Source organism: Geotrypetes seraphini, chromosome 11 (genome assembly GCF_902459505.1).
Source record: "Geotrypetes seraphini chromosome 11, aGeoSer1.1, whole genome shotgun sequence".
NCBI lineage: Eukaryota > Metazoa > Chordata > Amphibia > Gymnophiona > Dermophiidae > Geotrypetes > Geotrypetes seraphini.
In genome coordinates, this window is record NC_047094.1 from 41,687,281 (window position 1) to 41,699,643 (window position 12,363).

The following is a 12,363-nucleotide window of genomic DNA, read 5'->3' on the forward strand; positions in this document are numbered from 1 at the left end:
AGTGGGACCATTGGACGATGGAGACAGAAAGGGAGTAGTAAAAGAAGAGAAAGAGATAGCTGACAGGTTAAATGAGTTCTTCACGTCAGTCTTCACGATGGAGAATATAACCAACATTCCGGAACCCGAGGAGATCTTAATAGGAGACCAAGACGATAAGCTGGTCGATTTAGAGGTAAGCCAAGAGGATGTACTCAAGCAGATTGACAGACTAAAGAGCGACAAATCGCCAGGTCCGGACGGCATTCACCCAAGGGTACTCAAGGAACTAAAAGACGAAATAGCGGAGCCACTTCGACAGATATGCAACCTATCCTTAAAAACCGGAGAGATCCCGGAGGATTGGAAAATAGCAAATGTCACGCCCATCTTCAAGAAGGGAGCAAGGGGGGACCCGGGAAACTACAGGCCGGTGAGCCTGACCTCAGTCCCGGGAAAGATGATGGAGGCACTGATTAAAGACAGCATCTGTGAGCACATCAAAAAAAATGGGCAGCTAAAACCGAGTCAACCTGGCTTCTGTAAAGGTAGGTCATGCCTCACAAACTTATTGTACTTCTTTGAGGGAGTGAACAGCCAGGTGGATAAAGGGGAATCTATAGACATCATTTACCTTGACTTCCAAAAAGCCTTCGACAAGGTGCCACACGAGAGACTGCTTAAAAAGATATGGAACCACGGGGTACAAGGGGAGGTCCACCGATTGATCAAAAACTGGCTGGCAAACAGGAAGCAGAGGGTTGGCGTAAAGGGCCACTACTCAGACTGGAAGGGGGTCATGAGCGGAGTTCCGCAAGGGTCGGTGCTGGGACCGCTCCTGTTCAATATCTACATAAACGACCTAGAGGCGGGAACCAAGTGTGAGGTCATTAAATTTGCAGATGACACCAAACTATACAGCAGGGCTCAAACCAGGGAAGACTGCGAAGATCTCCAAAAGGATCTAACGCAGCTGGAAAAGTGGGCCGAAAAATGGCAGATAAGCTTCAACGTGGGGAAATGCAAGGTCATGCACGTGGGGAAAAAAAACCCGATGTTCACATACAAAATGGGGGGAACACCACTAGGGGTCAGTAACCTGGAGAGAGACCTGGGAGTGATGGTAGACGCAACACTGAAGGCATCGGCGCAATGCGCCACAGCCTCTAGGAAAGCAAACAGAATGTTGGGTATCATTAAGAAGGGTGTTACGACCAGGACGAAAGAAGTCATCATGCCGCTGTATCGTGCAATGGTGCGGCCTCATCTGGAGTACTGTGTCCAGTATTGGTCACCGTACCTTAAGAAAGACATGGCGATACTTGAGGGAGTACAAAGAAGAGCAACTAAACTGATAAAGGGAATGGAAAATCTCCCATATACAGACAGATTGAAGCAGTTGGGACTTTTCTCCCTGGAGAAGCGAAGACTTAGAGGAGACATGATAGAAACCTTCAAGATCCTGAAGGGCATAGAAAAAGTAGACAGGGACAGATTTTTCAAATTAAGGGGCACCACAAGCACAAGGGGGCACTCAGAGAAATTGGAAGGGGACAGGTTTAGAACAAATGCTAGGAAGTTCTTTTTCACTGAGAGGGTGGTGGATACATGGAACGCGCTTCCAGAGGCTGTTGTAGACAAGAAAACATTAAATGGTTTCAAAGAAGGTTTGGATAGATTCCTAGAAGAAAAAGGGATTGAGGGGTATAGATAGGTATAGACCATTGTTCAGGCAATGGGCCTGATGGGCCGCCGCGGGAGCGGACCGCTGGGCAGGATGGACCTATGGTCTGCCCCAGTGGAGGCAACTTCTTATGTTCTTATGTTCTAACCAGTGCACCACACACTTTCATATGACTTGGTCACAATGTTGGCCCAACTTAATAGGTGTTTGGCTGATCTGAAAATATGGCTGCATGAGGGCAAGTTTCAGCTTAATTTAAAGAACAAATAGATATTATAGATAGGAACAAAAGCCAGAGGCTTCTGTTCTAAATCTGATGGGCCATGCACTAACTCTAGAACCACAAATGTCTTCAGTGGTGAACCCATGTAGAAAACTGCATAACATGAGACTTGAGCCTATGACAATCCTGTCTGCTTAATCTATTGTATCATACTTATTGTAGCTGATATACCGCTTCTGCCTAAGTATTCAGTGGTTAACAAAAGCTAGAACATTAGGCATATTAACTTCCCTTACTGTCCCAAATGGGTTCACAATCAAAATAAATTGCCTAGGAGAAAACATTATTGAATAAATGATCAAGGGGGGGGGGGGGAAATCCCATCAGAATATTGGAATATTGAACCTAGTGAAATAAGTAAATGTATAAGTTGCATTTACAAATAAAGGCTTGAAAATAAAAGACAGAAGCAGAAAATTAAACAAATGCAGCAGAGTAAGAAGAAAATAAGTTCCAGTCCAAACTTCATGTTGGTCCAATGGAGTGCTATAACCACCATAACTTCGCTGCTGGCAGAGCAGGGGGAATCCAAGGAAGAGGAGCAACTAGCACGGTGAAAGCTGAAACTGATTCCAGTCAGTCTCCAGTCAGACTTTCCGGTCCAAGTGGCCACCAGTACTCTGCCAGATGAGGGAGAGGACCACTCTGGAGGCCCCTACAAGGAATAAGGCCTTGCTGTTGCCCTAGTCACCGTTGGCTGCGTCCCAGTCACCGAGGCAGGAAAGGACAAGAAGCCAAGGGGGTCCCAATAAGCAGTGACAACCAGCAGATCGGGAGGGAGAGGCAGGCAGAGGAAAGATCCCAAATGCCGACAAACACATCAGCTGGATCCATGGTCTGATACACCTGTCTCTGGGCCCAGGCAGACTGGGAGCGCCACATCACCTCCCCCAAAGATATCAATGTTGGACCCTGGGGGAAGGGAGCCATTGACCAGCCATCAGGTTCAGTGCAGTCCTATTACCATTGCCAAAATTGGGATCACACCCCCCCCCGAGCAAAAATCAGCAGAGACCCACAGTCAGCTGCAGAAGCCAATCTCCGACTCCTCCGGCATCCCAAGGAAAGAAACTGTGGAAGGTAAGAGTCCTTCGACCAATGGATCGAGGAAGTAATGGTCATACAGGAAGAAATAAGTGTAAAAAAAGAAGTAAAAAAATAAAATTAAGGGCTAGATTCACTAAGCCCACTGATCAAGTCCTGACCACTTAGCGACCCCTTTGTGATCCGATTTTCCTCCGACCCGATTCACTAACCTTTGTCCCGATCATCCTCCGAAATAGGTTCTGCTCAGTGTGATTCAAGTTTCAAGTTTTATTATTTTTAATATACCGACCATCAACAAGTATCTAGCCGGTTTACAATGCTATGATAAAATAAAGAATTAAAATAATACTTATAAAAGTTATAAAAGGGGGGGGGAGGTGAACATTGAAGACGTTGTACAATAACAAACATGAGAGTGGGGCTTGAGAAGAAAAAGGGGGGGTAAAGTTACATTGTTAGGAGAGAAAAAAAAAAAATAATAATTTTTGGGTTAAAAAGAAAAGAGAGGGAGAGGGATAAAACATTAGGGATAGGATCGCTTCTTAAAAGCGGTTGGCAGGTTTAGTGATGAGAAGTTCAGGAGCTGTGGAATGCATCTTGAAATAAGAACGTTTTTAGTTTAGTCTTGAATTTATCAAGAAGATTTTCTGTGGCGAAGTTAGGATGGCAGGGCATTCCATAAAGTTGGGGCGACTGCTTTTACTTGAATAGTGCCTAATTAAAGACTAACTTTTGGGCGTTTCTAATAGAATTTGCCCTCTAATGTGCAGGGGATCATTCCTGTATCTACCCCATATAGGGTAAATTTTAAAGTTTTCTCCCCACCCACACCCATACCCCAAATGAGAATAAAAGCAGCTTGATTGCTCAAAACATGAATATTGTTAAGCTACTACTGATATTGCAGCTAAGAGTGACATCAATTCTAAGCCCCTTTCTCCTTATTGTACCTTTAAGCAAATATTTATGGTTATTAAATTATTTTCTGAGTTTTGTTTCATCCATGGGTAATATTTTGATACCAAAAGGGGACAGGAATAGTTTGGGAAAGCAGGAGTATGCACGAGGATTTCATTTTGAAAGCCCCATGTGTACTTTTTGGTGATTAAGGGGGGAATTCATGAAATGGTGTTAAGCTCATTAGCATGTGATAATGTGTTATCACACACAGTCATGCTAGTGTGTACTAACACATTTAAAGAAGAACACCAGATTCATCTGGTGTGATATAACATTAGCTGAGCTGATGTCACCGGCTGGTAATATTTATTGAATGATGGGGGGAGGGGGGACAGAGGGTGAGGGGAATATATGAGGTGTTATCAAGGGTCTGTAGAATAAGGATTGACAATTTTATAAGAGGAAGTAAGAAAGGGTTAATAGACAGAGCTTGTAAGAAAGAAAAATGATTAGGGAGGTTGCTAAGGTGATGGGGTGGAGCAGTCACGTGATTGGTTGGATGTTGTGGCACGCTGGAGTGAATTCTGTGAGGAAAGGGGAACAGTAGAGTAGTCTCTTCAGGAAAAGATTATCCCTCCCTCCCTCCCATTTGTGCTGGTGTTATGTTTTGTGTTAGTGTTGTGGGGTGGGGTGGGGGATGTACATGTTATAGGTCGACTTGGGTGGATTTGGTGGAGCTTATGGGGTTGGGGGGAGATGGTCGCAGCTTTGGGAGGGGCGGAAAATGGGGTTTGGCCCAGTTGGATCTGGGAGATGAGCAGTTAATAAATAAATAAATGTAACATTCGTATGCGAAACCGCTGCGAGGGGAAGCATGGCCTTGCGTCACCGTGGATCATGTTTGGGGGGAGGGGAAGCATGACCTTGCGTCACCGTGGGTCATGTTTGGGGGGAGGGGAAGCATGACCTGGCGTCACCGTGGGTCATGTTTGGGGGGAGGGGAAGCATGACCTGGCGTCACCGTAGGTCATGTTTTGGGGAGGGGAGGGGAAGCATGGTCTTGCGTTACCGTGGGCCATATTTGGGGGAATGTTATAAATTTAAAGACTTAACGGGAGCTAGTTTCGACACCGAATAACTCCCTGGGGATGTGTGAAATATGCATTGGGAGTTTGTTGGTTTTTGGACACAGATTGTATTGTAAGTGAAGATAATATTCAGATAGATAATAAAGCTGCGGCCAAATATTTATTCCAATAAAACTGAGTTGTGTGATTATTGATTGATGGTGATTAGCTTTCAGTTGCAGGTGACGGGAATGCGAATGCTAATGTTATGCCCTTTCATGAATTCCCTCCTAAATTTCTAGCTGCATCAAAGCAGGTGGAAATCTATGGAATGATAAGCAAACACCGTTCCCACAGCCGTTCACATTCTGAAAGGAAACCTGCAGTGTTTCCTTTTAAAACCGAGCTTTTAATCCCATGGTTAAAATGTATCTATATGTCTGCAATCACTACAAGCATTTTCAAAATTGCCCCCACCTGGAAGAAATATTATAAAGGCAATTTCACATTAATAAGAAAGCATGTGCATGTAAAAAATTGCTTCTAAAATTACAAAAGCAGAGATAAACTTTTGCAGAACCTCCAAGGAAGGCAAAACAGATTCGACAAAAAGAACCTTATATTTAAAAAAGTCCTTTATTAGTTCCAACAAGCAAAGCAATGTACCATATTGGTGACTCAAGTACTGATGATAGCGGCATAACTTGGCGAGACTTGACACAGCAGTGTTTTGGCAAGGATGCCTGTGTCAGGAGTCAAATAATCCAATAACGATGCCATCTTGGACTGCTAATATTTGGATTACTAATGACCTTCTACAAGTTGTATGCAGAGTAAGTCAATACATCGAAAGGTGTGTGAACTGTCCGCAATGATTTCCTCATTAGCACATGTGATGATAAGAATGTATGCACGTTTATGCAAGCTGAGTGCAGATGTGTTCAGGGTTTTGTTTTGTGTGCAGTGCAGGGGGAGCCATGATTTCCATGCATACATTGTGAAATATGTGCGTTCACACATGCATGCCTGCTCCAGAGCAGGTGTAAATGTCTGTGGCTTCTTTGTGGTAGGTATTTATTCAGCTTTTCTGGAACAATTTTATAAAAACTCATAGGCAACTATATATCCTTATTAAATAGGCTAAAAATAGATGTCTTCTAGCTTACTAGACTAGTAAACCTGATACAAAATTACTTCATATTGTATGGTCTGCAAGTATTCTTTGATGGCATAGTCAGCAAGACGAGTTACAGTGGAAAGATCAAGCATTTACATACTTTCCTCTCAAAGGCAGGTCATCACAGGTGGTAGGTACCATCTAGATCAGTGGTCTCAAACATGCGGCCCGGGGGCCACAAGCGGCCTGCCAGGTACTATTTTGAGGCCCTCGGTATGTTTATCATAATCACAAAAGTAAAATAAAACAGTTTCTTTGATCATAAGTCTCTTTAGCTATAAATGACAATATTATTATTAAGACTTAGCTAAAAGGAAAGATTGATAAACTATAAAGAGCTTTACCTCATGCAAAATTGTTATTTCTTTAATAAGATATTAACTATTTTTTTCTGAGGCCCTCCAAGTATCTACAAATTCAAAATGTGGCCCTGCAAAGGAGTTTGAGAACACCGATCTAGATGTTCCCACGAGACATCCAATACCAGCAAAGCTCAATAAGAGCCAGGCTTGCTGCTTTTTCTTAATAATAAGATATACAATTAAACCTTGGATTGCGAGTAACTTGGTGTGCGAGTGCTTTGCGAGACGAGCATAACATTTAATTAAATATTAACTCGCTAAATGAGCGTTGCCCTGCAAAATGAGCATCTATGCGTGCGTCACTCAAGTACGCACAATATACACGTCATGTCGCTGTGCGCAGCTGGACGTAATATAAGCATCAAGCACAATTTACCCGCAGTTCGAGTGCGCAACATATGCGCCCAAGCTCTGGCTCTTCTCCACGAACAGGTGTCTTAACGTAAGTGTTTGTCTTGCCTCTTACTTAGTGCTTTGATTTTGCAACCCTGCCGCCCCCACGATCTCGGCGACCTGCTCGGAGCTGGGCACTGGGACGCACTCGTTGGTGTTGACGCTCTTTCTGCGGAGCATCGAGGCCTGTTCTACTCCTCCACCACCACCGTTATAGGCCTGGGAAACCATGGCGAACAACGCCTGCGGGTTCACCGCTTCTGCTCCACACAATGCCATGCCGGCTTCTTGCGCTTCAAAGGCAACGGCGGCAGGCTGCAGCAGTACCAAGCTCAGCTCTGGAAGCAGTGGCAGCTGCTGAGACAGGAGCAGCGGCACCGAGGAGCCACCCGGACTGTGGTTCTTCTCCTCTTCCGCTTCCTCTGGTGGCTCGGCACCTTCTCCTTTTTATTTTATATAGTACAGTATTTTGAATTAAAGTTTTTGGGTTGGGGAACAGATCGTCTGAGTTTCCATTATTTCCTATAGGGAAATTTGCTTTGATATACGAGTGCTTTGGATTACAAGCATGCTTTCGGAACAAATTATGCTCACAAATCAAGGTTTTACTGTATTTGCATATGTTAATCTTGGGATCCTCAGGTGGCCTTGCAAATAGCATAATTCGCTGGAGGTCTCACTCTTCATCGATCCTCATCAATAATAGTATTTTTACTTAACATTTATTTTTTACTTAAAGTTTATTAATATTTTAACTTAGCTTTTACTGCAGCCACCCTACCTTACCTCAACTATCCAACCTTTACCCCTCCTATCAAACTATCCTTAACTCTCCCCCCTCCGAATAACCCTCGGATGGCTCAGCCACTGTTATAAGCTTGCAGTAAAAACTGTGAGCTCTCTAACACAGACATTCGCACCAATCCTCGTAATCATACCACAACCATATCAAGAAAACTATATCATTCTTAATTACTTGGCAAAGCAGGGGCCACAACTTTATTAAACTGATAACAATCCAACGATAACATCCTTACAGTATAATTTCATTTGTATCTTAACTCTTTCATACACTGGAGTTATTTGATGTTGAACTAGCCCAGCTAAGAGAACTCAACTTCAGGAGCTATTCGGTGGTGAACTAGCCCATTCTCACAACGTCCCCAAACAACTTCCCCCAGCAAAACTCACGGTGTCGCAGAGTCCTGCCACCACCCATTACAGTTTAGCACATGAGCAGATAACAAAAATTAACACATTACTTTATTATCCCCTGTTTCAGAATTCACCCCCATACTCTTTTCTGCCATAAGTGGTGACAGCCAAGCTAATCACTGCTTCTCTCCCCCCCCCCCCCAAGCTGCGTGCATGCTGTCCATTATAACAAGCTTCCAGTAAATCTTGTATAGAACAAAGAAAAATATCAATCCCAATGTCGGAAAAATGCACACCATCCAATCTATACAAACCAGGACAATCCACAGAAATCAAGTCATGACACAATACCAAACCCCCAAGCGAACTAATAAACTGAGATAATTCAGAATTCACCCATTTCTGAAGATGTTCAATACCTTCCACCCGTCGAGCATCCGCCAAACCCGTCGAGAAATGATGCAGGACCATACTAAATGGGTGTCAGGAAAAACACTGGCAATAGACAATAAGTCTTGCTTCATGGACCAAATCAAATCTACCCCTTTAACCTGCCATAAATCATTCCCCCCCCCCTACCCCCAGAAGAACTAGACCCAATCAACATAACAGACAAAATCCTGAAAGACTCACCCGGAAGATGTGAGGATGCAGATGCAGCTCCAGAAGGACCAGGCTGTGACCAAAATACTGGAGCAGATGACATCTCATCCCCCTGAGACTCGCCACTCCCTCCCCCTCCCATGAAGCACAGAACCATGTTGCACTGTCGGCCCTGAAGCACAACGGAGCCTGGCCCCAGAAACCACAGGAGCAGGGACAGCATGAGATCCATCCTCCCCCTTCTCCCTTTGCGAACCCCCCCCCTCGAGAAGCATCTCCATGGCCACACTGCTGCATCTTCTGAGGAGCAATGAATATGCCAGCAAAAAACTCTTATGCATACCCAAATATCTGCTCCCCCAGCAAGTAACAAAACCCTCCCCTCCTAACTATAAACTATTCTACCTCACCACAGTGCCACACACAGAAAAAGACTACCTAAACACAGACTCACCACCCCCCTCTACCCAATGCACCAATGAACACCCCCCACACACACACACCCCAAACTGGAACTCAAAACTCACCCAGAAAAACAGCACTTCAGACTCAACACACCACACAGAAAGATGTCATGCCATCGCCACAGCAAGCCAGAAGTCCCGTTCAGCATGCAGAACAAGATATGCTGTTGCCTCACAACCCAATGCAAAGCAAGCAGGAAAACAACTGCCACCATCGCCAAACGAACTCCAAAGGCAGAATAAAAACACACCACCACTCACCATCTGACCACAAACCCACACAGCACAGTGAAGTAACTCCGGCACAACCACCCAAGGTAAAGTGAAAATTCACCTTCACTGCGAAGAAGCAATGTTACAGCAATTTAGCAATTTAACTCCCCAGTCCTACCAAAACCTTCCCGCACTCCCTCCCATCCAAAATAAAATAAAACCCCACCAATTCTCTTCAGCCTTCCCAACCAAAGCCCACTCTCCTACCTGACTAAACCAATCACTTCCCCAACAACATACACCCACCAATCCAAGTAGCCACCTTACCTTACCTCAGCTAACCAACCTTAACCCCACCTATCAAACTATCTTTAACCCCCCCCCTCCCCAACACCGACAACCTCCCCAATTAATCCTCGGATGACTCAGCCACTGTTATAAGCCCACAGTAAAAATTGTGAATGCTCCAAATGCAAATATATTTTATTATTAAGAAATAGCGGCAAGCCTGGTTTTTATTGAGCTTTGCTGGTATTATATATGTCAGTGCTAATTTTTATATTAGTACTTAAGTTAAGCCACTGAAGAAGGAGACCCACGAGACATCTGGCATCAAAAGGATCAACATGCAGATACTCTCTGATAGCATGCCTTCTTTTTCTCATCTTAGGGCTAGATTTTGCTTGCAAATATCGATCAATCGTCCTCAGTGTTCATATCATTTTCCTGTTCTTGCTGCTTTGCTTTGCTCTTGGTCAGTTCCAGTGGAACCTGTGGGGATGATCAGTGTGTTTCCTGCAACTGTAGCAATTTGAGATGCTATCTACCAACAAAATAGACCTTGGAAAAGAAGCAGAAATAAGTAAGTTGAAGTCCAGCTCATTCAAGCAAGATCCTTATCCTTCTTTTCTCCTGTGCTAGTTTATATAAGTTCACTAACAACAATGCAGTCATTCTCAATGATCCTGACCCAATTGCAACCTGAACTCAACCATAAACTTCTTTATTCACTAGAACCCCATGCCTCCCAAACCTACTGTCATCTAATAGTTATAAAACCTTCCACAAGTACTGAAAGACATCAGTTCAAGCAACATCAACAAATCTACACTTTGTGTGGACATGCAGGATATTTACCAGCTCACCTTTGTCTTGATGATGTCATATCTAGGAAATTAATGAGGGAGTTGATAATATCCATATGCTTTGAGTTCAGATGAATTCTTGTTCTCTAAACAGCATGGTTAAGCAGCTCCAGGTTCCAGGCTTATGCTTAGATAGCTTTAGAAGAAAGGATTGGTGCTACGAGAAACTATGAAATAAGAATGCATGGTTTACCACATATGTTCTCACTATTTAGTAGCCAAATGTAGCTTATTGAATTCCCTCCACAATGATATGTGTATAAGAACTGAAGTTCACTTAGATTGCTTTAAGAAAAGATTAAAAAATGATTTCTTTCAAGCAGCATTTTTAAACTCAACATAAAGCTCTGATGACTTTGGAGTAGATTGCAATTATGTTCAAGAACTGTCTTATGCACTGTATTACAATTATACTGTATATTTTAGATATTATTATAGTAATAATTGGAACATTATTGCAAACCATTTTGATTAGGTCTTTGTTTAGAGCAGCAGTATAACAAATGCCATAAATAATACAATTTGACACTTAGATATTTTATGTGTTAGTACATGCAAACTATTGAAGGTTTATTTTAATACATACACTAAAAAAAAAATGCAGCAAGTTGTCCATTAAGCTGTATTTTAGCATGTACAGCAAATTGACTAACTGCATGAACCTATGGGCTCCTTTTACAAAGGTGCGCTAGGGTTTTTAACGCACCCAACGGATTAGCGCATGCTATAGCGCGCGCTAACCAAAAATCTACCGCCTGTTCAAAAGAAGGTGACAGCGGCTAGCGTGTACGCCAATTTAGCGTGTGCTATTCCGCGCGCTAAGGCCCCAGCGCGCCTCTGTAAAAGGAGCCCCATATTTTGGTGTCTATAGTCATCTGACCATAATCTTTTTTTTCTGTACCATCTCCAAAAGTTATCGGCACGAGATGAGCAGAAATAGTTTCAGTAGCAGCACCACAGTTATGGAATTCATTGCCCGGATATATCAGAGGAGAAGCTGCACTAGACAAGTTTAAAAGTTTTTTGAAAAATTTTATTTTTTTAAAGATGCTTTTGAAAATTAGAGTTCTTTAGCCGACAGCATTTCTGAAGACATTTTGTTTTTAAACTTTTTGTAACTATTATGTGAACCCTCAATGTTGCGTTTTTTCTAAATTTTTGTAGTTCCACCCTCTTTCCTACTGTCGCCTGTCAGTCTGTCCATTTTTGTCAATATATGTACAACTAAATGTTTTTGTCACCTCATTTTTTACAGTTGTAATTCGCTTTGAAACTAGGGCACTCTTTTACTAAGGTGCGCTATACGTTTCAGCACGCGCGCTAAATCTACACGTGGGCTAAACGCTAACGCGTCCATAGGATAACATGTACACATTAGCGTTTAGCACGTGTTTAGCATCCGCTAAAAGAGCATAGAGCACCGTAGTAAAAGAGTGGGTATGTTATAAACGTTTGTATCAAATTTTAACCATGAAACATGAAAGCACTTTGTCCTGGTAACATCATGATTTGCCAGGGCCAAGTGCTGGTTTAAAATGTTTTCCCTACCAACAGCTTACACTTTAACTGATTTTCCTGTTTCCATTTTATTTTGTTAAAGAGATAAATAAAACTATTGAATTTTCTTTCATTTTACTTTTAAAATTACATGTACAGTAATATAGCCCCAAACCAGAGCTGCACTGAAAATATAAAAATCCTGTCTTTTTTTTCTAATCTCTGTGGTTTTTAGCTATCTTGCAAACTTGTCTTTTAATTTAATTGTGGGTCTTCCTGGGCAGGAACGATCCCCAACCAATCCTTTCCCAATAATGCTCTTTCTTAAAATAACCAAAGGATGGTACCATGTTGTATGTTTGATAAGTATCAATTTAAGACAAAGCACAGGCAA

At 42.8% G+C, this 12,363-nt stretch overlaps 1 protein-coding gene across 29 annotated transcripts in view; it reads right to left on the minus strand.

The window, feature by feature from the left end:
• The window catches only part of RBFOX1 (RNA binding fox-1 homolog 1), a 520,491-nt gene that overhangs the window by 268,597 nt on the left and 239,531 nt on the right, over positions 1-12,363 (minus strand). The window contains exons 11-12 of one of the 29 annotated variants that reach the window (XR_004536481.1): positions 10,473-10,639; positions 9,749-10,167 (exon numbers count right to left, since the gene is read on the minus strand). The exons of the other annotated variants lie outside the window; for them this stretch is intronic. The gene's annotated coding sequence lies outside the window, so the exon portion shown is untranslated. Of the gene's footprint in view, positions 1-9,748; positions 10,168-10,472; positions 10,640-12,363 lie in introns of those variants that run through there. 29 annotated transcript variants of the gene reach the window in all.